This window comes from Equus przewalskii, chromosome 7, assembly GCF_037783145.1.
Source record: "Equus przewalskii isolate Varuska chromosome 7, EquPr2, whole genome shotgun sequence".
NCBI lineage: Eukaryota > Metazoa > Chordata > Mammalia > Perissodactyla > Equidae > Equus > Equus przewalskii.
This window is the reverse complement of record NC_091837.1, coordinates 25,515,281-25,538,039: the sequence shown is the minus strand read 5'-3', so window position 1 is coordinate 25,538,039 and position 22,759 is coordinate 25,515,281. Positions and strand designations below refer to the sequence as shown.

The 22,759-nt window shown below is 63.0% G+C and overlaps 1 protein-coding gene across 43 annotated transcripts in view; it reads left to right on the top strand.

The window, feature by feature from the left end:
* The window catches only part of NCOR2 (nuclear receptor corepressor 2), a 205,749-nt gene that overhangs the window by 11,295 nt on the left and 171,695 nt on the right, over nucleotides 1–22,759 (top strand). For 42 of the 43 annotated variants that reach the window (XM_070627248.1, XM_070627252.1, XM_070627251.1 and 39 more), the window contains one exon: nucleotides 16,269–16,315. The exons of the other annotated variant lie outside the window; for it this stretch is intronic. The gene's annotated coding sequence lies outside the window, so the exon portion shown is untranslated. The remainder of the gene's footprint in view (nucleotides 1–16,268; nucleotides 16,316–22,759) is intronic. 43 annotated transcript variants of the gene reach the window in all.

Genomic DNA, 22,759 nt, shown 5'->3' with positions numbered 1-22,759 from the left:
TCTAGACATCAGGGAGGGAGGGGCTTGGGGAACTTGCCGAGGTGGAACCACCTGGAGGGCCCTGCCCTGGGAGCTGGGCCGTGAGGGGAGCTGAGCATTTGAGACCCATCTCAACTGCTGGGTCGCTATGATTTTTGCATAACCTCTCTGGGCCTTGATATACTCCTCCCAGGTCTCTGGCAGGAAAGAGCCCCACAAGGGCTTTGAAGCAAGGAGAGTGTTTCACACGCCCTCCGTCGTCTTCCGGGCTGCGATGGTTGACACTGTTAATGTTACTCTGTTGTTACCGGGCAGGATCCACCTTGTCCTTGTCTCGACTGGCAGGTCCCTGGGGGCCCTGGCTCCTGGGCAGGGGTGCGAGCGGGCGTGGTCAGCAGCAGCTGTGGGGGTGCTGACCCACAGCAGGGATGTCCTGAGTGGCTCTGCTTCCCCAGTCCCTGTTGCCCACTGCTCCCCCGTCGCTGGCAGGCACCCGCCGTGGGGTGAGGGCGAGGCCGGCTCGGTCCTTTGGACGTTTTCCCAAGCGCGCGTCTGGCTGCAGGTCAGTGGTGCCTTGCAAAGGCCTCCATCCCCACCGAGGTTATGTGCTTTGCTGGTGCGAGCAGCATTCTTGACCTAGAATGCGTGGACGTGAAGATGTATAGGTTTCGACATGGTGGCTTCCCTGTTATGGATCTTAATGGAGTGTGGGGAGTACAACAGGGCGATTTGTGACTGGTCCGAGAAAAACAAAAACCGTTGCCCAAGAATATTGATTGATGAATTGCTTGTTGTCATCCTAGGGAGGGAGGTCTCTCGTGAGAGGCCGTAGGGCTCTGCCTGATTCACATTTCCGTCAAAGGCTAGAGTCAGCACCACCAAGGGCGTGTATTCACCATACAGGTGACACAGCTGGGCCAGCCCACTCATGCTCTGTAGGAGTGGAGACTAAGCCACGTGGACCCCAATAATTGCCTTTCGGAGTTCAGGGTTTGTGGGGTGGGCCGTAGGAGCAGTTCCCTAGAGGCCTGGAGCTTTTTGGAGCCTGTCGTAGGCAGGATAATGGTCTCCCCCAAAGACGCCTGTGTTCTAAGCCCCGGGAGCCGTGAATATATTGTTACACGGCAAAGGGGAGTGAAGGTTTGCAGATGGAATCAAGGCCGCTCATCAGCTGACCTTGAGATGGGGTCGTTGTCCTGGACGATCCTGGTGGGCAAAGTAATCACAAGTGTCCTTGTGAGGAGGGAGTGGGAGGTCTAACCAGAGATTTGAAGATGGTGGGCTGGGGGCTTTGAGGATGGAGGAAGGGGCCAGGGGCCCAGGGACGCCGGCAGCGTCTCGAAGCTGAAAAAGACGGGAGCATCTCTGCCCAGAGCTTCCGGAAGGAGCTTGGTCCCACCGGCCCCTTGCTTTCAGCCCTGTCACGTCATCGCAGACGCCCGGCGTCCAGAAGGAGAAGATAAGGAATCTGTGCTGTTCTGAGCCACCCCACCCTGGTCATTCCTGATGGTGGGGACAGAAACTCACGCGGAGCCCGCATCCTCCCGAGAGCCAGCAGCCGGAGCGACACACTCGTTGAGATGCTGGTGTATCCCTGCCCTGGTGACCTTCGAGTCAGGTGGCCGCTCAGTGTCTTGGCCTTGACCTGGGGTTGTGGTGAGCGGCCTGCAGACTGTGAAGGGCTGTGCTGGAGAAAAACGAAGTGCAAAGGGAACGTCCAGAAGCAGAGAGACGGCCGTTCGGAGGCTTTGCTGAGAGGACAGGGCGACGTGAGGTGGGGATGGTTTTCTTGCTCCGCGTCTTCTTAATTCCTTCAATTCCAGTGGGGCTGCCTGGCCCAGTGAAGGGCCAGAAAGAAAATATGTCCCCAGCTTGTCCCCCTCCCGTGACGAGCCTCGGTGGATTGTCCCATGCGGCCCTGAGCCCAAGAGGCAGGTGCTCCAGACGCTTGGAGCGGGCGGGCGACGCCACAGCCCGCTTCCTTCCAGCGTTAGTGGAAAGAGGAAGACGATGGCCCACGCCAAGGCCCCGGCCGCGCCCAGAAACCTGAAGCCTGCAGTTGACGAAACTCCATCCTTCGGGGTCAGCTGCTCCTGCCTGCCCGTGAGGAGGCCCCGCCACCCGGCCCCGGGGACCTGCCCTCCTGGACAGCCTTCGCGGGGCCAGGGGCAGAGGGGAGCAGGTGGGCGGGCCCCAGCCTGCCTCGGTCCCGCGGGCCAGGCCTGGGGCTGCCAGCTCAGGAGGCTGCCTTTTATTAAAACCAAGGTTAGGGTGACTTTCAGGTCCCCGAATCCTCTTCCTGGCAGCGGCCGCGCCTCAGCTGGACTCGTGCCCTCCCAATCCAGGTCTTCATCGTCCCCAGGCCTCTGCGGGGACCCCCGCACGCCGGGCCGGCCCCCTCCGCTGGAAGGTGGCGCGGATGTGTTTGCGCGCCCTGCTCTGCGGTCTGCTGTCAGCCAGCGTCGGGAGCTGCCGGCTTTGCGGGTCAGAAGGGGTCGAATGGCGACAGCTTTTGTATAACTCACCCCAGTGATTTCCTCTTCCCGTTTAGACAGGCCGCAGACCCGGGTGGCTACGAGCCACGATTCTGATAGCTCGGGTTCCCGTCCCCCCCACCGTGGTCCCTTACCAGCCAGGAGGCGTCAGGCATCTCGGCTTGCCATGCCTCAGTTTCTCTGATATGTAAAACATGAAGGTTAGAATGGTAATATACAAGGTGTTTAGACCTGTGTAGCTATCGTTATTTTTAAATTTTTATTTATTTATTTATTTTTGCTGAGGAAGATTGGCCCTGAGCTAATATCTGTGCCAATCCTCCTCTTTTTGCTGGGGAAGACTGGCCCTGAGCTAACATCTGTGCCCTTCTTCCTCTGTTTTATGTGTGGGACACCACCTCAGCATGGCTCCATGAGTGCTGCCATGTCTGCGCCCAGGATCCAAACTGGTGAAACAGAGCGTGAGAGCTTAACCACTTGGCCACGGGGCCGGCCCCTCGATTAATTTTTTTAATTATGATTTTGTGATGTGTTGGCGCTGTTAGATCTAGCTGACGCATTTTAGCTTCCGCGTGGATGATATTTTGTCACGGGGACTCATGGCATGTGATTGGTGTGTTTCCTGGAGATGTCACCCGGTCGTTGGCAGCGTGTGGGGGCTTCTCCGAGCGCCTCTGGGGGCTCCCGCGCTGTCCCTTGTCCTCGGCGGTTTCCCGGGAGGGGCTTGTCGCAGAAGGCGCTGCAGGGGGCCGCCCCAGCGGACCGGCACTGTGCAGGGCGTGGGATCCCCCGGCCAGGCCCTCGGGGTGGGGGCTGTGGTTTGCCAGCTGCCTCACGAGGAAGACTTTTGGTTTTTAGAAGCAGAACAGACGTGTTCTCTGTAAATGGGAAATTAAGAAACAAAAAGCCTGCCCATAAAGAAATACGACCACGTTCCCACCGCCCAGGAGAGCCCGTCGTTATCTCCGTGTTCCAGGGTTTGATGAAAAGAGCCGGCTCCGGCCTCTGCTGCCTGGAAGGGACGCGGCGAGGGGCGGAGAGCTGTGCGTGTCTGCAGCCCTGGCCCGCTGAGTGGCCTCCTCTGGGACGGGTGGGGGTCCTGCTGCCTCTGGCTGGGGCTTTGAGTCAGGGGACCTGGGCTCGAGTGCCCCCTCTGTCCTGCAGCAGCTGTGTGACACGGGGCACAAAGCCTCACCCCTCGGAGCCACTGTGACCTCGTCTGTGTGCAGGGTTGTTGTGCAGCCTGCACGTAGTAGGCGCTCAGTTGATGCTTAAGGGAGTGCACTTCAGCTGGGTTTCTCAGCCTGGGCGCTGCTGACCTTTGGGGCCGGATTATTTTGGTTGGGTGCCCTGTGTACAGTAGGATGTTTAGCAGCATCCTGCTCTCTACCCACTAGGTGCCAGTGACCCCCCCCACCCCCGCATTGTGACAACCAGAAAAGACCTCGCCCAGTGTCCCCCAAGGGGCGCAGTCGCCCACCACCCCGCCTTGGTACCCCTCTGGTGCCTGGCGGGGTCCCAGAGGGCTGTCTGGAGGGCACGGCGAAGCGTTCTTTGGAGCCTGTGCCGCGTGTGGACTTTGTTCCCTAGGTTTCTGCTGTGCCAGGAGCTGTCCTGGGTGCCGGGACGCAGCTGGGAGCAGGGCAGGCCTGTGCCCCCTCCCCGCACAGCGGGCCCTGCCCACCTGCCCTGGCTTGGCATCGGGATGTGGTGGTGACTTAAGGGTCGTTCTGCCTCAGTTTCCCCCTCTGAAATGGCGCAAGGGTTGTCGTGAGGGTTGCAGGTGACCCTGTGAGGGTCTTTTGCCTTGGGCTGACTGTGGCCTTTCCGGGCTTCAGTTTCCCTGTCTGGAAAATGGGAAAGTGCTTCCCTCCTGGTTGCCGTGGGGATTAAGTGAGTCACTTCGCCCGGACGTGTGCGCAGTAGGTGCTTTGTGACGGTGAGCAGATGGTGTGTGCACGACTCTGAAGGCCGCTGCGCGCATCTGCCCTGGGGTCACCGCAGCTGGCCGGGCGGGAGGCCCACGAACCCCCGCCTCCGCCCCGTGCCTGGCCTGGCTGTGTGGTCTCCACCAGTTGGGGCTCAGCCGCCATCCCCCCCCCCACCGACCCTGGGGAGCCGGCTCGGGGCAGATCCCTAAGGCGATTAAGTGGGTTCATTTGATCCTGGATGTGAACTTGAATGGGCGGCTTACCTCCTGGAGACGAAAGCCGGCGGGCGCTGGGCCACCTGGCCCAGGCAGGAGTGCGGGATTTTGTCCTCCACCCCTGCCAAGCTGGGGCCTGCGCCGGGGGCTTTTGCCCGCCCGCCTCCAGCCCCTTCGGCCGCCTGCCCGACTGAGGGCTGTGTGCCTTCTGTGCGCTTCCCGCGGTGGCAGGCACAGGCCGCCTTAATTCATTTGATCCTCTCAATCTCCTGAGCGAGCAGCCCCCATCACTTTCCCCCTGTTACAGGCAAGCAGCTCAGCTCAGAGAGGTCAGCTAACTTCCCCAGCACCCCACAGCATCCTGACAACCCTGACAGTAATTACAGCATATACTTGGAAAATCTCCTTTACTCTTTGGCACTGAAATTCCTCCTTGATACGGTCCTGACTTTGCCCAGAATTAGCAACAACAACAGCAATCAGTGTAACGCCCCAACTAGGAAGGGAGACGAGGAGCTGCTGGCTCGCGCTCAGAGTCAGTAAGTGCAGGTTCGAGACGAGTGACATCAGAAGCGTTTCGGTGCTGAAAAGACATGAAAGTCCCATTAAAAAAACCCGCGTTTGGATCTGTTCCGGCAGGTTGTTTAGCAGCCGGGTTGTTTGAAACTTGTGTGAGGAGGGTGACTTGTCCCCCGGCTGAGCGCCAGTCACGGGACAGCCCCAAACATCCCTGCACATTTCTGAGACGCTCCGGGGTGGGGACACTGCCAGGGACCCCCCTCTGCTCTCACAGCACATACCACCAGCAGTGACAGTGTGCTCGTCCCGATGGGCTGGGACCGCTGCGGTTGAGATGCTTTCTGCAATAATGACAACAACATGCTGCAGGAGACGACCACTGTGGTTGAAACCCTCTCCCTTTCCGTATCAATAATAGTAACAAAAGCAATAACGTCAGAGCAGGCGCTGGGATCCCCCCAGCCCCCTCTGCTTGGACGACTGCAGTAGCCTCCTCCTGGGCCCTGAGTCCACCCTTGCCCCTGCCGCCTGTTCCCCGTGCTGCAGCCAGAGGGACCCTGTCGGAAGGAGAGTGGACTCCTCAGCTCCTGTCCCGTACCCTCCGCCCTCTTCCTCCAGGACTGAAGCCGGAAGCCTGAGGCCCTGGGGAGCCACCCTACGCTCGCTTCTGCTTTGCTGCAGCCACACACCTGCCCACCCCCGGGCCTTTGCACTTGCTGTTCCCACCCCTGGAATGTTGTTCCCTAGAGATCAGAGTGACTCAGTCACTTCTGCGTCATTGCCTCCCCACATCAGGTCACTTCTAGGGGTGCAGGTGCTGGGTCTGTCTCATCTGCTTCGGGGCCCCGGTGCCTGGAATGGGGTCAGGACGTGGCAGGGGCGAGGCCAGCTGGTGTCGATGCCTGAATGCGTCCCTGACCTGGAGCAGGCGGGCGGGTGCTGGACGCGGGGTCCTTGTTCCTCAAGTGGCTGATGCCATGTCCGGAACCGGCCAGACCAGTGGGCAGTGGTCCCCACCCCAGTGCTGTTTCCTGCCCAGGGAGAGGCTGTGGGGGGCCCAGTGGGTGCGGTCGGCGGGCCACGTCCCAACCTGGGGGAGATGCCACTGTCGTCTGGTGGGTCCAGGCCAGAGACGCTGTAAATGCCCCACGGTGTGCAGAGCGGCCCCACAGCCAGGAAGGATGTGGCCCAGCGTGGGCAGGGCGAGGTCCAGAGCCCACATGGGCCTTCGGTGTCTGGGCTGCACCTGGCGGGCCGGCGAGGGCAAGGCAGACCCTGGTTCCCTTTTCCTGCTGTGAGGCCCAGAGCGTGCGCCGGGCAGGGTCTCCAGGCCTCCCAGGCTTGCTTGTCCTTGCTGTCACCAGCCTCCCTTGGGGATGTGTCCCATGCCTGTCAGGATCCCACAGTCTGGCCGCCACGACCCCCCTTCCCCAGGGCTGAGAGACAGTTGGAAGCTCTGAGAATTGCAGGTGTCAGGTGGCAAGTCCCCCTGAGGGTCCCCTCCCATGCTGTTTATAGATGGGGAGGCCGAGGCCCAGAGAGGGTGAGGAGCTGGCCCAGGATCACACTGCACAGCAGGGCCTGGACACCAGAGGCCTGACAGTTGAGCAGGGAAGTTCCCTCAGCAGGGGACATCAGCTCTGGGGCTCCCACGGTCCCCTCCCTTCTGCTAGCTGGCTCCTCCCACTGGCCGGATTCCACATCATCACAGTCGTGATGATTATTTACTTGCTGGTTTGACAGATATTTTACTATTTCGTGTTTGTGTGTATGTATATACTTTGTCACATTGCATTTCTGTATTACTTATAACATTATTTATATTTACTTTTCTTATTTAAAAAAAGCATAATTGGCTTATCCTCCCAATAGAATACTATTCGGCCCTAAAAAGGAACAAAGTGCTGATCCATGTTAGAATGTGGGTGAAGACGATGCTGAGGGAAAGGAGCCCGGCGCCAAAGGCCGCAGGTGTGAGATTCTGCTGATGTGAAACGTCCAGAACAGGCAAAGCCACAGAGACAGGAAGATAGCGGTTTCCAGGGGCTGGGGGAGGGGGTGTAGGGGGAGACCGCTGGTGGGTCCGGGTCCCTTTGGGGTGATGGAAATGTTTTGAAACGAGACAGAGGTGGTGTTTTCACAACATCGTGAAGGAAGTTAATGCCCCTGAACTGTTCACTTTCTATGGTTAAGCTTACGTTGTGTGAATTTCACTTCAATAAGAAGACAGTTTGGGAACTGAAAAAGGTAAGTATTGAGCTCTTACTGTCTGCTAGGCCCTCTGTATGCGTCTGCTCACTGAGTCTCTAAGGCCGCCCTGTGAGATGAGAGTTTCCATTTCACAGGTGAGGAAGTGGCTCAGAGATGTTAAGCAACATGCCCAGGGTCACACAGCTGGAAAGCAGTGGAACCGGGAAACTCGAACTGGAGTCTCCAGCCAGATCCTGAGGTCACCACAGGGCGGCCTGCCAGGCAGCTGTAGAAGCCTGTGCCCCAGTGGGGCCCTCCTGTGTGCCTCTCCAGCAACGTGCGGCCCCAGGGGCACTGCTGTGCCGGGCTGCTGGGCCCTCAGGGGCCCCTGGTTGTGCGAATCCAGGGGTGATCCGTTCATCTGGTGTGCACGGAGCGTTGCTCACCCACCGGTGGAGAGGGACCCCCGGCACAGGGGCTGTCCCGCGGCCCTGTCCCCGCCCCCTCGTGGCCGCAGAAGCAGGAACTTGCCAGCGCAGCTGTGAATCAGCGCGCCTCACTCGGGGAGCGGGGCCCCCGGGCTCTTTTCAGTTTCCGCTGAGTTTTCTCGCTCTGACTCAGTGTCACCCGGGCCGCCCCGGGGACCTGGGCTTCTGAGCACCTGCAGGCGGGGTGCTGCTCACGTGGGATGTCGGAAAGCGCCGTGGGGCCTGGGTGCACGGCCTGCGCCTGGGCCTCCGCCTCGGGCTCCCGGGCGCTGCAGGCGCGCCCGGGGGGTTTCCTGGCGTCTCTCCACCCGACGGCGACGCGAGGGGCAGCACGTGGCCGGGGCGTGCGCGGGGATTTGGGGCGGACGGAGGGACACGCAGGGGCCCGTGCCCCGTCCCTCTCCGGGTCCCGTCCGTGTCTGGGCGTCCCCCGAGGCCGCGCTCCGTGTGCGATCACCGCGCGGCTCAGGGCTTGGGGCTGGGGTCCCAGGTGCGAGGGGCGTTGACGGACGTCCGAGCAGGGTCGGGGCTGGGAGCCCGGACCTGGAGCTTGGACCGAGCGCCTGCTGTGTGCCGGCGCGTATTGCACACCGAGTAGTTCCTGGCATCACCTCTCCTTTACAGATGGGGAAACCGAGGCTCAGGGCAGCGAGGCCGCTCCCTCGGGCTTTGCAGAAAGGCGCAGCTGGATGTGACCGGGCGCCTGCGCTCAGCCACCCCGGTCCTCCGCTCCACTCCATGGCAGAAGGAGCAGCCTCAGAGAAGTGGAGCGATGGCGGTGGGGTCGCCCGCCCGGCGCGTGGTGCCCCTGGGATCCGATCCGGGTCGCAGGCCACTCGGGGCTGCTGGGACTCTGCATGGGCTCCCGTCTGTGCCGTGGGCACCCCCGGAGGGTGGTCTGGTCCCTCCTGGTGCGCAGGTCACCGATGCGGGGCGCGCCCCCGGCCTGCGCGGGGCGGGGGTGGTCTTGGGAGAGTCGAGCTTGCGAGTGGGGAGCACGCAGAGGGAGGCCGTGGGGGCGAGGGGTCGAGGGGGTGCTGGAGGAAGTGTGCAGGGGTCCCGGTCTCTGTCTCAGGACTGGTCAGCGGGAATCCCCCCTCCCCCCCAGGGGCCGGACTCGCTGGAAGATCCCCTGGACCCCTGGTGACAAATCTCTTTCACCCTCTCTTGACCCGACAATTAATTGCTTCTGGCGATCGATCGATCGATGGCTCCAGGGCACCCGGGCTCTCCCAGGCAGCCCCCCGCCCCGCCCAGCAGACACCGATGGCGCAGACCCTGCTCCTGGGCCGGGGAGCCGGGGGCAGAGGCGGGAAGGGTCTGCCGCGGTTTCCCTCCTGAGGGACCCCCTGGATCCCGGCCAGGCCTCCCCCAGGGGAGCCAGCCGAGCAGCTAACGCTGGGGGCGCTTGCTCTGTGCGCCTACGTGCAGAGCCTGAATTCTCTTTACGGCGAGCGGTCCCGTCGGCTCCCACCCCGGAGGGGCTCCCCGGCGGAGGTGATGCGTGTGGTTAGAGCTGCCGCCCCATGCAAATCGCAGCTGTGGGAACCGGGCCGCTTTCTCCGGCTCTGCCTCGCTGCCCCCATCTGTGAAATGGGCCCAGTCCCGGTGGCCCGTGCGTGGGGCGCTGGTAAAACTGAGCCAGGGAAAGGGCTTTGGGCGGCGCCTGGCGCAGGGACCCCCTGGGAGCGGGGCTCCAGGGCCCCGCGGTGTCGCACGGTGGCGGACAGACAGGTGGACGCACAGATGCTGCTCGGTGCGGCCCCCTCCGCAGGCCTCGGAGCGAAGCCCCACCCTCACGGCCTGGGCCTGGGCTGGCGGGAAGCCCGGTGCCCAGCGCGCCGCCCCCTCCTCCCGCAGCGCGCGGTCGATAGCCCGGCTCCTTCCTGGCGTCTAATTGCTCCTGTGGCCGCCATCTCCGCAGATGGCCCCGCGCCTCGGAGCGCGGAGACGGGCGGGGCGGGAGGCTCCTGAGAAGCGTGTCCGCGTTGAATTTGGGGTGGAGAGTGGAGAATGGGGCGGCCGAGGGCGGGCGCCTGGGTTTTCCCCCCGTCCTCGCTGGCCGTGTCATCTCCGGTACGTTGCTGAACGTGTTTGGGCCTCAGTTTCCCCACCTGTGAGGTGGTGCCGGGATCGTGCCCACTGGCAGGGCAGTGAGATGGTCCAGGGCCTGGCGGCAGTGAGTGCGTGTGGGAGGGGCTGTAATTGTGGTTACCCCAGCCCTCTGCGGAGCCCAGAGGGACTTGGGGGCTGGGGGTGCTCGTGGGCAGGGGTCAGGCTGGCTCCCCAGCTCTCCCTGACCGTGTGCCCTCCTGGGCTGGACCCGGGGCCCCCTTGAGTGTGCTGTGTCCCCCACCATTGGATGGCTGTGCCTCCTTGTTTGAGCCCCTTTGGATGGGGCTGTGTGTCCCTCCTTGCATGAGCCTGGGCCCCTTCTGTTGGTCACAGCCCCCTGTCCCCTTTTAGTCCTAGCCCAGGCCCTGTCCGCTCACTCGCAGCCCTGGGGTCCCTGTGGGGCAGTGGGGGAGGGATGGGGAGGAGAGAGGCCCCCTCCTGCGCCCCCACCCCCAGCGGTCCAGTGGGCACAGTCCGTGGGTGGGACTCAGGGAGCAGGGTGAACCCCAGGTGACGGCCTCTGCAGCTTCAAGGAGAGCCGTAGGGGCCGGCTGCCCCAGCTGTCACTTGCGAAGGAACATGAAATATCCTGGTGGCTTCTAAATGGAAGGGCTGTGGAGTGTGCCTGCCTCACGCTCCTGCTGTCTGGGCTGCTCACTGCCACAGTCATGGATGGCCACACCTGGCCCCTGGGGACAGGAGAGGCTCCTTGATCCCCTGGTGTGAAAAGATGTGCCAGGCAGACCCCGGTGGCTCTGGGAGTGGCGTTGGGTCCTCCCCCGCCCTCCTAATGCCTCAGGGCTGTGGCCTGCCCCAGCTTTGGATGCCTGGGTCACACTGTGCCTGAAGTCCCCAGAGTCCAACCTGCAGGGACTGCTTCTGGAGGTCATGCCCGCCCCTTGGGGGCCAGTGCCTGGATCTCTGGGGTCCCTGGGGTCCAGCTTAGGGACTCTGCAGAACACGCCCCGTGGCTCACTCTTTGTGGCCCAGCACAGTTCACATTGCTGGGCGTTGTGGCTGTGCAGAGGCTAACGTGGGGGTCACTTTCCTTTCCTCAGAGTGGCGGGTGGCATAGCAGCCCCTCAGGCCCTGGGGGGTTTTCTAGAACTTGCCCTGTGCCCACTGAGTGGTTCGAGGTGGGCAGGTGGGGGCTGCTGCGCCGAGGTCCTGGGCTGGAGTGGCAGAGCCGGCAGGCGCCCGGGGCCCAGGCCGCCGAGACGGCCCTGGTGCAGCTGGTGGTGCTGTGGGTTCGTCGTGGCTTCTGCTCCCTCCGGGGGCCCAGCGTCCGGCCTCTGCACTGACCGGGGAGAGGATCGCGGGGCGCCTGCCCACTGCTGGGGCCGCCGAGGTGGGTGGCAGCCAGGCCGTGTGGTCCCTCTCAGAGCCTCCATCTGTCCTTGGGGAGACGGGCGGGGCGGGGGCTCCGGAGGCCGCGGGGAGGACTAACTCGTCCCTGCTGTCTGGCTCGGCGTCTGACTAGCCCAGGAGGAGCCTCGAGCAGCCCCCCGTGCAGGGTTGGCCTCCGGTCCTGACCTCTCCTCTCACGACCCTACGACCCTGGGGCAATGACTCAGCCTCCTGCCTCAGTTTCTTCATCTGTAAAGTGGGGGTAGTAGGGAGCCTACCTAAGGGTGGTTGGAGGTAAGGAAGTAAGTGAGGGCTCGGCCCCGGGCCAGCTCTGAGCGGCTGAATGCTAGTTATGGCCACTATTATTATTGCTGTTGTTGGCTTTGTGACTGCAGCCACGTTGGAAATTGCTGAGTGTGAGGGAGTGAGGGCTGCCTGGAGGAGAGGACTGTGGGAGGTGCATGGGGGCTTGTCTGGGGGAGGGATTGGGTGAAAGACTGCAGGTCCAGCCTCCCCTGCTGCCTGCTGCAGTCCTGGCCCCACTGTGCGCCCGTGTGTACTCACTGCGTGCTGCCACTGGCTTGGGTCTGCTGTGAGCTGGCCGGGCCCACTGTGTGCCAGGCCCTCTCAGCTCTACTGTCAGCTGCACCCCACGGCGTTGGCCTCCTGTGGGCCTGGCCCTCCTCTGTTCCCAGCCTCCTTTGCTCTGAGCCTCACCCTGCTGGTCTCGCTGTGAATCTGGCTTTGGGCCAGGCCTCGAGGCCCCACTGAGGGATGAGGCAGGCCCTTTCCTGAAGGGCTCAGGGTCTGCTGGGCAGGCAGAGCTTTTGTGGGGGGGGTGGCAGTGAGGGCCAGGGCATGCCTGGATTGTCAAGAAAGGCTTATTCATGGGGGGAGGGGGGAGGGCGTGACAGAGCTGGGCTTTGAGGGATGTGTAGGAGCTCTCTGAAGAGACAGCTTGCTGGTGGATGTACCAGGGCAAATTGTATTGGATGTACCAGGCCCATCCGATACGGGCCTCAGTCTGCTTGGCTGTGAAATGAGCACATTTGGGAGGAATTTGCTGGGGTCTCTGGGGGGGGGTCAGAAAAGGATTTGAGTTTCAGCCCTTTTTTCATTTGCTTCCATCCAGCTGAGACACTTGGGACAGGTGACCATACCATGCCTCAGTTTCCCGGTTGTTCTTGGAGCGTTGTACCAGGCGCTGTTCTGAGGGGCTGTTGTGTATTAACACATTTAATCCTTACAGCAACCCTCTGAGGGGATGTGGTCCCCACCACTCAGTTTACAGGTGGCGACACAGAGGCACGGGGAGATGAAGGGGCTGGGCGCCGTGCAGAAGTGCGGAGCCGGGGCTGGAACCCGCTGACTCTGTTGCCGCCTGCCCGTTGTCTGCGGGCGTTGAGTGCTCCATCCACACTGTTCTCCTTCTCCGACGAAGACGTGCCTGCGGGGCCGCTGAGGGAGCGGCTGAGGCTGGAGGCCAGGAGGGAGCATTGTGCAATAGCGCCTTGAGGGGCCTGCAGGGTCAAGGCCTTGCCCCCCGGGCGGCTGCGGCAGGGCATGGTGGCAAAGGCCTGGAGGTGCTGGGGTGTGCTTGCCCCGGCTTGAGGCTGGAGCCCTGGATTCTGATCTTAGAAGAGACTCTGTGCAGAGGAGGCCTGGGCGAGGCTTGGGGAGGAGGTAGCCGCCTCTGTGGAGCCCTCAGGGATTGCCCCGCCTCGCACCTGTCCTGGGTTCTGTGTTACAGCAGAGGGTGCCTGCCCTCCTGTGCCCCTGCCCTGGAAATAACCCCCCACCCCCGGCCCCCTCCAGCCCTGCCGGCTCTTCCAGTTTAGCTGGTTCCCACCGCCAGGCCTTCCTGTGTGCTGTGCCTTCCTCCCGGAGCGCCCTACCTCCTAGTCTCTGTGGCCTGGGCTCCAGGCACCTCCTGAGGGCCCGCCTCCTCCTGCCTGTCCCCCATGTCATGTTCCGTCTGGCTTATGTCTGGCACTGAGCACTGTGCTTTGAAGTTATCGCGCTCGTTTATTCATGCCCCTGTGGGACGTTTGGATGTGGTGTGTGTGTCTGTGTCCCCCCATGGCCCTCGGCTCGTTTATTCATGCCCCGTGGGACGTTTGGATGTGGTGTGTGTGTCCGTGTCCCCCCTGGCCCTCGGCTCGTTTATTCATGCCCCGTGGGACGTTTGGATGTGGTGTGTGTGTCCGTGTCCCCCCATGGCCCTCGGCTCTGGCAAGCCTGTCGACTGGCAGAAGGGTGATGGTGTCCCCGTAGAAGCTGGACAGCTGCCTCTGGGTTCGAATCCTGGCTGGCTCTGCCCTCCTGCAGCTGTGTGGCCTTGGGCTAGTGGCTTCTGGTCTCTGAGCTGGGTGGATGGACATGTCTGGCTGGGGTGATCTGGGCATGCTTGGTGGAGGAGAAGGCTGTGCTGGTGCTGGGAGGGCAGAGAGGAGGGTGAGGGAGGGAGGTGGGCTGGATGGGGCTTGTTTGGGGCCTGGTGAGGGGCTGGTGCCTGGAGCGGGCGGGTCTCAGCCTGGGGCCCTGGGGGCCACTGGAGTGCTGGAGCCCGGGTGCGGTGGGCTGGGGGCTTGGGGCTGGTCCTCGCTCCTGTCTCTGCTTCGCTGGGAAACAGTCTGCTCAGCCCGGGGAGAGGAGGATGGGGCTGGAATTCAGCCGCTGTGCTCGGACGGGACAGGCCCATGGGTGCCCGCTGGGGCGCTGGAGGAGGGGCGCTGGTTTCCCGGCCAGCCTTTCTGGGCTGAGTGAGCGAGCATGGGAGCCTGTGGTCATGGGTCTAGCGTGCGTGGCAGCCTCCAGGCGTGGATGCGGGCGTGTGGGAGGCTGCGGGCGGGGATGCGGGCATGTGGGAGCGGGTGCCGTGTGTCCATTTGGGGACGGCAGGAGGGGCTGGCTGGGGTTGGAAGAAGATAAGGTCTGATCTGGCGGCTGTCGCTCCGAGGTGGCTCCTGCGGAGGGTGCCCCCCGGGCCTGACCCTGCCTAGGCTCTCTGTGGGATCTGCTGCAGGGGACGGCCCTGGAGGCTCCAGGAGCGGGGGCTGGGCGGCCTGGAGGGACCTGGCCTCCCGGTCCCCAGCCTCTCGCAGGGCTTCTCTGGAGCTGCGGCCGATGGCGGGACCAAGTGCCACACCTGGGGGCATCAGAGTGGAAAAAACCCCCAAAGAACAGAAAAAGGGGCAGGAATTGTCCTGCAGGAGCCGCCTGCAGCTGCCCCTCTTAGGGGTCAGAAGGGGCCTGCCGGGGGGCCGGGCTCTTGGAGCTTAGCAGTCTCCCCGGGGTGGGGCGGCAGTAGTGGAGCGCTGGCTGTGTGCGCACTGGCTCTGCGCACACTTTACTCCCGCGTCCTGTGAGGCCAGCGTTTGATCATCGTGCCGGTTTGGGAGATGAGGACCCTGAGGTTCAGAAAGGTGGAGCTGCTTGTCCCAGGATGCACAGCCAGGAAGGGCAGAGCCCAGATTTGAACCCAGGGAGCCAGGAGTCCAGAACCCGAGCACACAGGCAGCTGCCTCCGCCTCTGGCCCTGGGCGAGCGGCCCGGGGTGGAGGAGGGGTCCCTGCAGGCCCACCGAAGACCGAGATGCTTGGGAATGAGCGGGCCCATCTTCCGGATGGGAGACCGAGCTCAGAGAGGGCTGGTGGCTTGCGCAAGCCCAGGCCGTCGGTGGGAGAGCTGGGGCCATGCCGCATTTTGGACCCTCTGCCTGCTGTGTGCTTTTTTTACTTGTTCTTTTTCGTGCAGAGGCAGACACAGTAGGGGGTGAGCAAACACTTGGGCTCAGAGTAGAGAGTAATTCACTATAAAGGGGACGCCTGTGGCCTCCTCCTTCTCCCCAGAGGGCGTCGGCGTCGTTCCCTTCGTGGGAACCCCCTTGTGTTCTGTTCTGACCACCTCGGTGACCTCTCCGTGTGCCCAGGGGGTTGTGCCCTTCCCAGAATAGTGCAGCGGGACCCTGGCGGCTGAAGCCCTGGCGAGGGGCTCGTGCTGAGCGTAGGAGGCGGACGTCCCTCCGCGGGGCTGCGGGTGGCTGTGGTTCCTTCCGTTTCGTTGTGGAGAGTGTCCCATGGGCCGTCCCCTGGTTTATCCCTGAGCCCGTGGACGGAGAGAGGGCCTGTCTTCAGTGTTCTCGTGGTGAATCGAGCAGTATGAACATTCGTGTGCGAACCTCCGGTGGACTTTCGGGTTAGATACCGAGGAGTGGCCTTGTGGGGTCATACGGCCGCCCGCTGTGTCTCTAACTTTGTAAGAAACTGCCCACCTGTTTTCCAAAGTACTTGCCCCGTTTTGCATCCACCAGTGACGTCTGAGGGTTCCACCGACCTGCGTCCTCGGGGGCACTTGGTGTTGTCTGCCTGCCGTAGCCGTCCTGTGGGGGTGTGGTGCTGGTGCGTGGTTGTAACTTGCACTCTCCTGGTGGCTGAGATCTGGAGCGCCTTTTCCTGCGCCTGTCGGCCGTCTGTGGAGCCGCCTCTGTGAGGCGTTGTCAAGCCTGTCTGCCCCTTTCTCTAGGGTCCGCCGGCTCTTTGTTTGGGGGTGAGTTTCGTGTCCTGGAGCCTAGCTTTCATTGCGTGAGTTCTTACTCTGGGTTAGAAGTCCTCCAGTGAGGACAGTCGGCACCCCCTGGGGGTGTCCCTCACTGGCTATGGGCCCTCCAGGAAGTTAGTGGGGGATTTCCCAGGAACGCTGTGATGTGGGCCCGGGCCCCTTGGTGACCTTTCAGGTGTGCGAGCTGCCTCTGTAGCCACACAGTCTGTGACTTCCTGGCTGTGGGACGGAGGGCCTGAGACTGACTCTCTGAGCCTCAGTTTCCCCTCTGTCAGATGGGGTAGCAGTCCGTGCCTCACAGGGTTGTCGTGGGGAACACGTGGCCTGCTGTGTCCCCTGCACCAGCCTGGCGGGCACGGCAGCCTCTGCCCGAGGTTGACACACTGAGAGGCTGGATCTTTGCTAACAAGATGGTGTTTTCTCCTGCAGGTCCCCCGGAGTCTCTGAGGACACGGCGTCCCTGGAGGCCATTTCTGGTAGGTTTGTGTCTGTCCCCTCTCTCTGTCTGGGGGATTTGTGTGGCCGGGACCTTCCTTCTCATGGGCAGGGAGTCGGGAGTTGCTTGTGGATGTGGTGGGGGGCTCGGCGTGGCCGGCACCCCAGAGTTGGGAGCGGCTGGGGGAGGTTGTGGGGTCCCCCGGGGATGGGCTGCTTCTGGCCGAGCGCAGTGATGTTCAGCAGATCCCCAGGGAAGGGCGGCCCCTGACTGTGGCTGTGGGACGTGGGTTTTCTCCGTCTCGGGGTTCACGGGCACATGGCTTCAGTGCTCTGAAGGCGGGCTGCAGACGCGGGGCGGGCAGTGTCTGAGGAGGGGTCCCCGGGGTGGCGTGGCCAGTGTTGGAGGAGGCCCTCGCCAGACACCTGTGTGCCACGAGGTCACCGTGCACTGCCTCTTTCCCGCTGGGCGCCCAGGCCATGACTTTATCTCCCTGTGCCTCGACTTGCCCCCTGTAAGCTGGGGACAACACCAGTGTCCCACGTAGGGCGGCTGTGACCCTTGAACGGGCCAACGTGGACCAGCGCCGGCACAGGGGTGCTCTTGGCGTGGAGAGTCACAGTGAGTGCCCTTCACGGGTCACGCCGCTGTATGGGTGTCACAGCGGCGCTTCAGAACGGGCTGTGATCCTCATTTTATAAACGGGGAAACTGAGGCTTGGATGGGTCACCTGTCCCCAATCTCAGCTGAAGCAAAGAGCTGGGACTCGAACCCTTTGTTGACTCTCCCAGGAAAGCTGGCAAATTCCTCTCCAACGCGCTCACTTCATAGCCGAGCGGATGGCGGCTTGTTTGGGCCCACTGCCCCCTCCCCCAGAACCCCTGACGGCCGGGCGTCTCCCCAGATTGCTTCTACGCGGGGTGTCTCCCCGGATCGCTCCCAAGCCGGGGGTCTCCCCAGATTGTACCTACACCAGGGGGACTGGAGACTGGGCTCGGGGCACGGGTAGGGCTGGTGTCCGGGGAGAGGGAGGGCAGTCCCGGTGTGGGTGGTGCGGTGGGCAAAGGCCTGGAGGTGGGATCTGGGTGCTAGCCTGGTGGCGCATGGCGTTCTGTGTTTGATGTTGTTCCTTAACTGAGAGGCAGGGCACAGGGCTCCAGAGCAGGGACTCCAGAGCCTGCTGCCTGAGGGCAGAGCTCCCTCTGCCATGTATTATCTGTGTGACCTCGGGCAAGGCCCTTAGCTTCCCGGTGCCTCAGTTTCCCCATCTGTAAAATGGGGACAGAATCGAATCCCCCGTAGCGTTGGCGGGGATTGTTGCTAAGTTTCAGGTGTTTTGTAGGTTTCTTAAGCAGCCGGAAGACCTTTCAGAGGAGGGAGCTGAACTTGCGGCCCCCTCTCCCTGGGTCTGGTACCCGTCCCCCGGGCCGTGGGGCCCAGTGGGGGGAGGACAGGCTGCTGACCCAGGCCTGGGGAAGGCGGTCAGGTCCCCGGAGACCCCGGTGGGCATGACGGGGGAACTCCACTCCGCTCCCCAAGAGTCTGGTGATTTGGGGGAGCTGCGGAGGACGCCTCCCGGAGGGGCTGTGTTGGGGGCGCCGGGACACGGGTGAGCGCCCAGCCCTGTCCGTGCCAGTGGAGGAAGGGGTGGTCATGGGTGTGGGCGCTGGCCTCCCCCATGCGACAGCTGGGCTCCTTCTGGGCTCTGTGACACTGGGCACCGTCGGCCCGCCGAGGCTGGAGACACGGGGCGTGGGCCGCTGGCCATCGCGAGCCCTTGGCACCTAGCAGGTGGCGAGCGCTTGTCAGTGCCCCAGCATCTCTCTTGACCTGTCGCTGACTGAGCTGCTCTTCTGAGGGTGCAGGGGTGTCAGTCGGGCCTGGCCCCCGAGGCGGGACTGAGGGGGGGGCCGAGGGGTCGCCAGCAGAGCCTGACCTCAGGCTTCCACCACAGGGTTGAGATCTGGCACGTCCCGGGTCCCTGGGCTGCCAAGCGCCTCTCACTGTTCTCCCCCCATCGAGGCCACACTGGGTGCAGACAGGAACTGGGGCAGTGTCCTGGGAGGGACAGCAAGGGGGGAGGGGGTCACGTGCATGACCCCATTCTGCAGAGGGGTAAACTGAGGCTGAGAGATGGGAACGGGCCTCCCTGAGCCGACAGCGCTGAGAGGTGGGAGGCGTGTTTCCGTCCTTGTCCTTGACCCCCAGCCCTTGGATCCTGGGCTCCCGGGCGGTTCTGCAGTGAACGGGCCGCGCGTAGACCTGGGTGCAAATCCCAGGTGCTGAGATGCCTCTGTGCCTCGGTTTTCTTGTCTGTCACTTATGAGGGTTGTCGAGGGCACTGTTCTGGGTGCTGGAGAGAGCTGTGTGTAGACGGACAAACATCCTTCTTGGCTGGACAGACAGTGGACAAGTCGGATATGTAGCGTGTCCTTCAGCAGGAAGTGCTGGGGCGAAGAACTGGCGGAGAGGGGCTTGGGGAGTGAGGAGGGGCTGGGGGTGGCAGTTTCAAATGAGGGGCAGGTGGGCCTCCACCAGCAAAGACCCGCAGGAGGGGAGGGAGTGTGCAGGTCTGTGCAGGAAGGGGTCCCCAGGGAGGGAACAGCCCGTGCAGAGCCCTGAAGGTGTGGGGTGGGCTCTTGGTCTGCAGAGGTCTGCGCCCATGGGTGGGGTTTCCTTGGGGCCGGCCTCGCTCCTTTGCTCCTGAGCCTCTGGGGCCCCCAGGAGGCAGGACTGTCTGCTTCCTGAGCCGGGCGGCGGCCCCACAGCGGCTGGTTCCATCCTGGAGGAGGGGAGGCGTGGGCCACACTGGTGACGGTCCACCACGCGGCGATCCACCCAGCCGGGTTTTCCGCCTGGTGTCCTTGGTGCCTTCGGAGTTGGAGGGAAGCGGGCCTGGCCTGGGTGTTCTTCCTTCCTCCTCCCGCCCTGCTCTCGGCCTCATCAATCCCATCGCCAGCCTAATGGGAGCCTTCCTCCAGGCTGAGTTATCTGCTGTCAGGCCCGGCCTCCCGAGGACGATAAAAGGGCTTTTTGTCTGCAAGCACTTAGCTCCCTCCTCTGGGGGGCCGGGGGGGGGGGGGCAGCTGCGGGAGGCAGACGGGCAGGGGCGGGGCCTCCCCTGCGAGGGGGCCTGATGCTGCCAGGAGCCCTGGCAGGACCCAAGTGGCTCCTCGGCCCAGAGACAAGGCCTGTCTGGGGAGGGCAGGACAGCGGGGGGATGCTCTGAGTTCCCTCCCCAGAGACAGAGGCCCCACATGGACCCCGGGCCCCGGGGCTCTTGCTTGGCAGCTGGGAGCCTTTCTGAGACCCTGGGGCGGCCTGCTGGGGCTGGAGGCGGGTGGGGGGGGCAGGCGTTTCTGAGAAAGGATCCCGTCAGAGGTAGAGGGGCCGCATGTGAGGGTCAGCGTGGACAGCGTGGGGATGGTGACAGAGCAGCGCAAGCCCGCCAGTGCTGGCATCGCGTCCGAGCCCGTCCCCAGCTCTGGAACCATCTCGTTATCCTCAGCATGACCCCGCTGGACAGGTGCTGTCGTTGTGCCCATTCTCCCGGTGAGGAAACTGAGGCACAGGGAGGAGCTGTGGTGTCCCCAGGGTGCCAGGGACCGAGGGAGGATTTGAACCCACGATGCCCAGCTCCCGAGTCCGCCGTGCTGGTGTAGGTCCTCGGAGGCGGCGGCTGTGTTTGGGTTGGCCCCGAAGTCGGGTGTAGGTTGGATCTGGATGTGGGGGTCGGGGGACTTCCGGCATCCTGGGTGGGGGGGGCTGTGTGAGCCTCGGGCACAGGGGGAGTGCAGGGTTCACCGTGCCTTGAACCCCGCCCAGCATGGTGCCCGGTGGAGGGGAGATCTCCAGTGAGGGGTCGGATGTGGTGGGGGCTGGGCTGCAGGGGGCTGGGGCGGCCGGGCCTTCTGGACCCCCGGGGTGGAGGGTCAGCGCCAGCCGCAGGCAGACAGGTGAGCAGGTGTGGGTGTGGGAGCACGCCCGCTGGCCCAGTCCGGCACAATCCGGCCCCTCTGGACCTGGCCCCACCTGGGCAGCGGGTGCCCCGGCTTTGTCCCTGGCTGGGCGAGTCCTGGTCCCTCTATCCGGGGGGAGTGCATGGGTTCGCCGTCCTTCCAGTTTGGGATGCTCAGCCCTGGCCCCGCTTTCCCTCCTGCTCCTCCTCGCCCTCCCCCTTCCCTCCCTCCCTCCCTCTCCCCCTCCTCCTCCCCTTCCCACAGCCCCCCTCCTTCTCCCCACAGGCCACCCTCAAATGACAGCAATTAATGGGGCCTCTGATGGCAGGCTGGGAGGACGAGGCTGACAGGCGAGCGTGTCTGCCTGCGGCTGGCCCTCTAATCGGGCCCGGGGGACGCCCCTCCCGCCAGCTCCCGGGCGCGCTGGCTCCATCACTCCCAGGGTAGGGGGACGTCCTTGGCTGCAGGTGAGCTGGCAGAGAACCGACACCCGGTCCCCGCAGACTCTCCCTGCCGTCCTTTCATTGTTGTCATCTTTTTTCCTTCATAAATGAGTGGGCTCTGGGGTGACCGTTGTCCTACCCAGCGAGGGTATACGTGACGGCCAGATGGCCAAGCCGTGCTTCTCACCAGGACACCCCTTCTGCCGGCCAGCTCCTGTCCGAAAAGACCTCTCAGGGGTCCTGTGCCACCCTCAGGGCCAGCCCCTCCCCCAGAGCCCTCAGCCTTCTGGCTCCACCCTCCCGGGGTGGGGGGGCCTTGTCCTGCCCTGGACAGCAGGCACCAGGGAGGGGCCCCAGACAGAGCTCTGGCAGCGGGGGGCCTTTGGTGCCCCAGACCTGGAGTCTCGTCTGGCCGGTGCTTGTGGGTGTTGGGGGACAAGAATGCTGGCCAGTCCTGTCCACTCTGGGCCTGCTGCCTGCCTGTTTGTCACTTTGCAGCAACAATAATGAGGCCCCTGCTGTATGCCGAGGGCCTGCAGCTGGTGCCTTCACCCTGGTTCATTTTACTCTGTAATGACTCTCCCAGGAGCGTGCTATTTATAACCCTGCTTTTGTTGACGGGGAGCCTGACGGGCAGAGAGGCACACGATTTGCTCGAAATGACCCAGCGCAGAAGGGACACATCTGGCAGTCAACCCTGACCTGCCTTGTCCAGCGCTCGTCAATCAGGGGCTCAGTTAGGAGCCAGCAGAGCTGAGCTGGAAGTGGGGAGATAGGCCCTGGGCCCGGGGTTGGAGTTGGTGGTGCTAAGATGCAGGTGTATATTTTTGTTATGGTTAAAAAATCCAGCCTCACTGAGATGTAATGAACCTGTGATCAGATGCGTTGACCAGTGTGAATATTCATAGAACCACCACCACAATCAAGATACAGAGTGTGTCCATCACCCGCAAAAGAACCCCATTCCCCCACCAGAAGCACCTGCTGTCTGCCATCTGTCTTGGAAGTTCTGGAATCTTCTGAAGTTTCATAATAAAACAGTCCCACAGGATGTACTTTGCGTGTCTGGCTTCTTTCACCCACATAAAGGTTTTGAGATTTGCCCGTGTTGTTCCTGTATCCGCAGCTCATCCCTTTTCATTGCTGAGTAATACTCCACGGTGTGAGCGTATTGCAGTCTGTTTCGCCGTTCGCGTTTGACAGACATTTAGGTTGTTAGTGGTTTGGGGCTAGGGTCGGTCGAACCAGAGGCCTCTGTGCCCCATGCTGCTTTCTCGTGCCTCGTTGCGCTGGCTGAGACCACGGGCCGGGCAGCCGGGTTTTAGGGTTAGGCAGCTGTGGGTGGCAGTGTCAACACTCCCGTGCTGCAGGTGAGGAAACCGGGGCTCCGAGAGACCAGGGGACTTTTCAAGGGTCCTCTGGTGAGAGGTGAGTGCTTTCTCCTCCTCCAGGCTGGGAAGTCCCGCCCCATTGTTGCCCTGATGGGTTTGCTGGTCCCGAGGGCAATTGGTGGCCTTTTTCCCGAGGGTCCCCCCGCTGGAGAGGCGAGGGTGGGGGCGGTTCCTGCCGTCCAGGCCCCACTCTGTCCGTGGGCGCCGAGCGCTGCTGAGTGAGTGTCGGTCTGTGCAGCGTCACGCAGGCCTCCTGGGGGCCGGTTTTGGGGCGAGGCTGGAGCTCGGGGCTGGGGTGGGGGCAGAAGAGGAACCTCTGCTCCTCCTCTGCGCCCGAGGGGTGTCAGTGAAGATGACTTTTCGGGGAAGGAGGCCCGAAAATTAAATAAGCAATCCCGTAAATAAATAAGTAATGAAGTTAGCGAGGGGCCTAATTGCATCAGGGTCGTGATTGTGGATGGATGCTGCCCGATAATTGTTCTTGTTCTCGTCTTCGGCTCCGACATGTGTCTCCTCCGTCTGATCGTCGCCCCTGCCCCCGGCCGGAGGGAGGGGCACGGCGCTGCCCTTGGGGGCTCCCAGCCGGCCGGGGTAGAGGTGGGGATCCTCAGGTCCAGGCAGACCTGCCGTCATCCTGCAGTTGGGTTTATAAACCTGCGTGTTTTGAAATTGCTGCAGATGTCATCCCAGG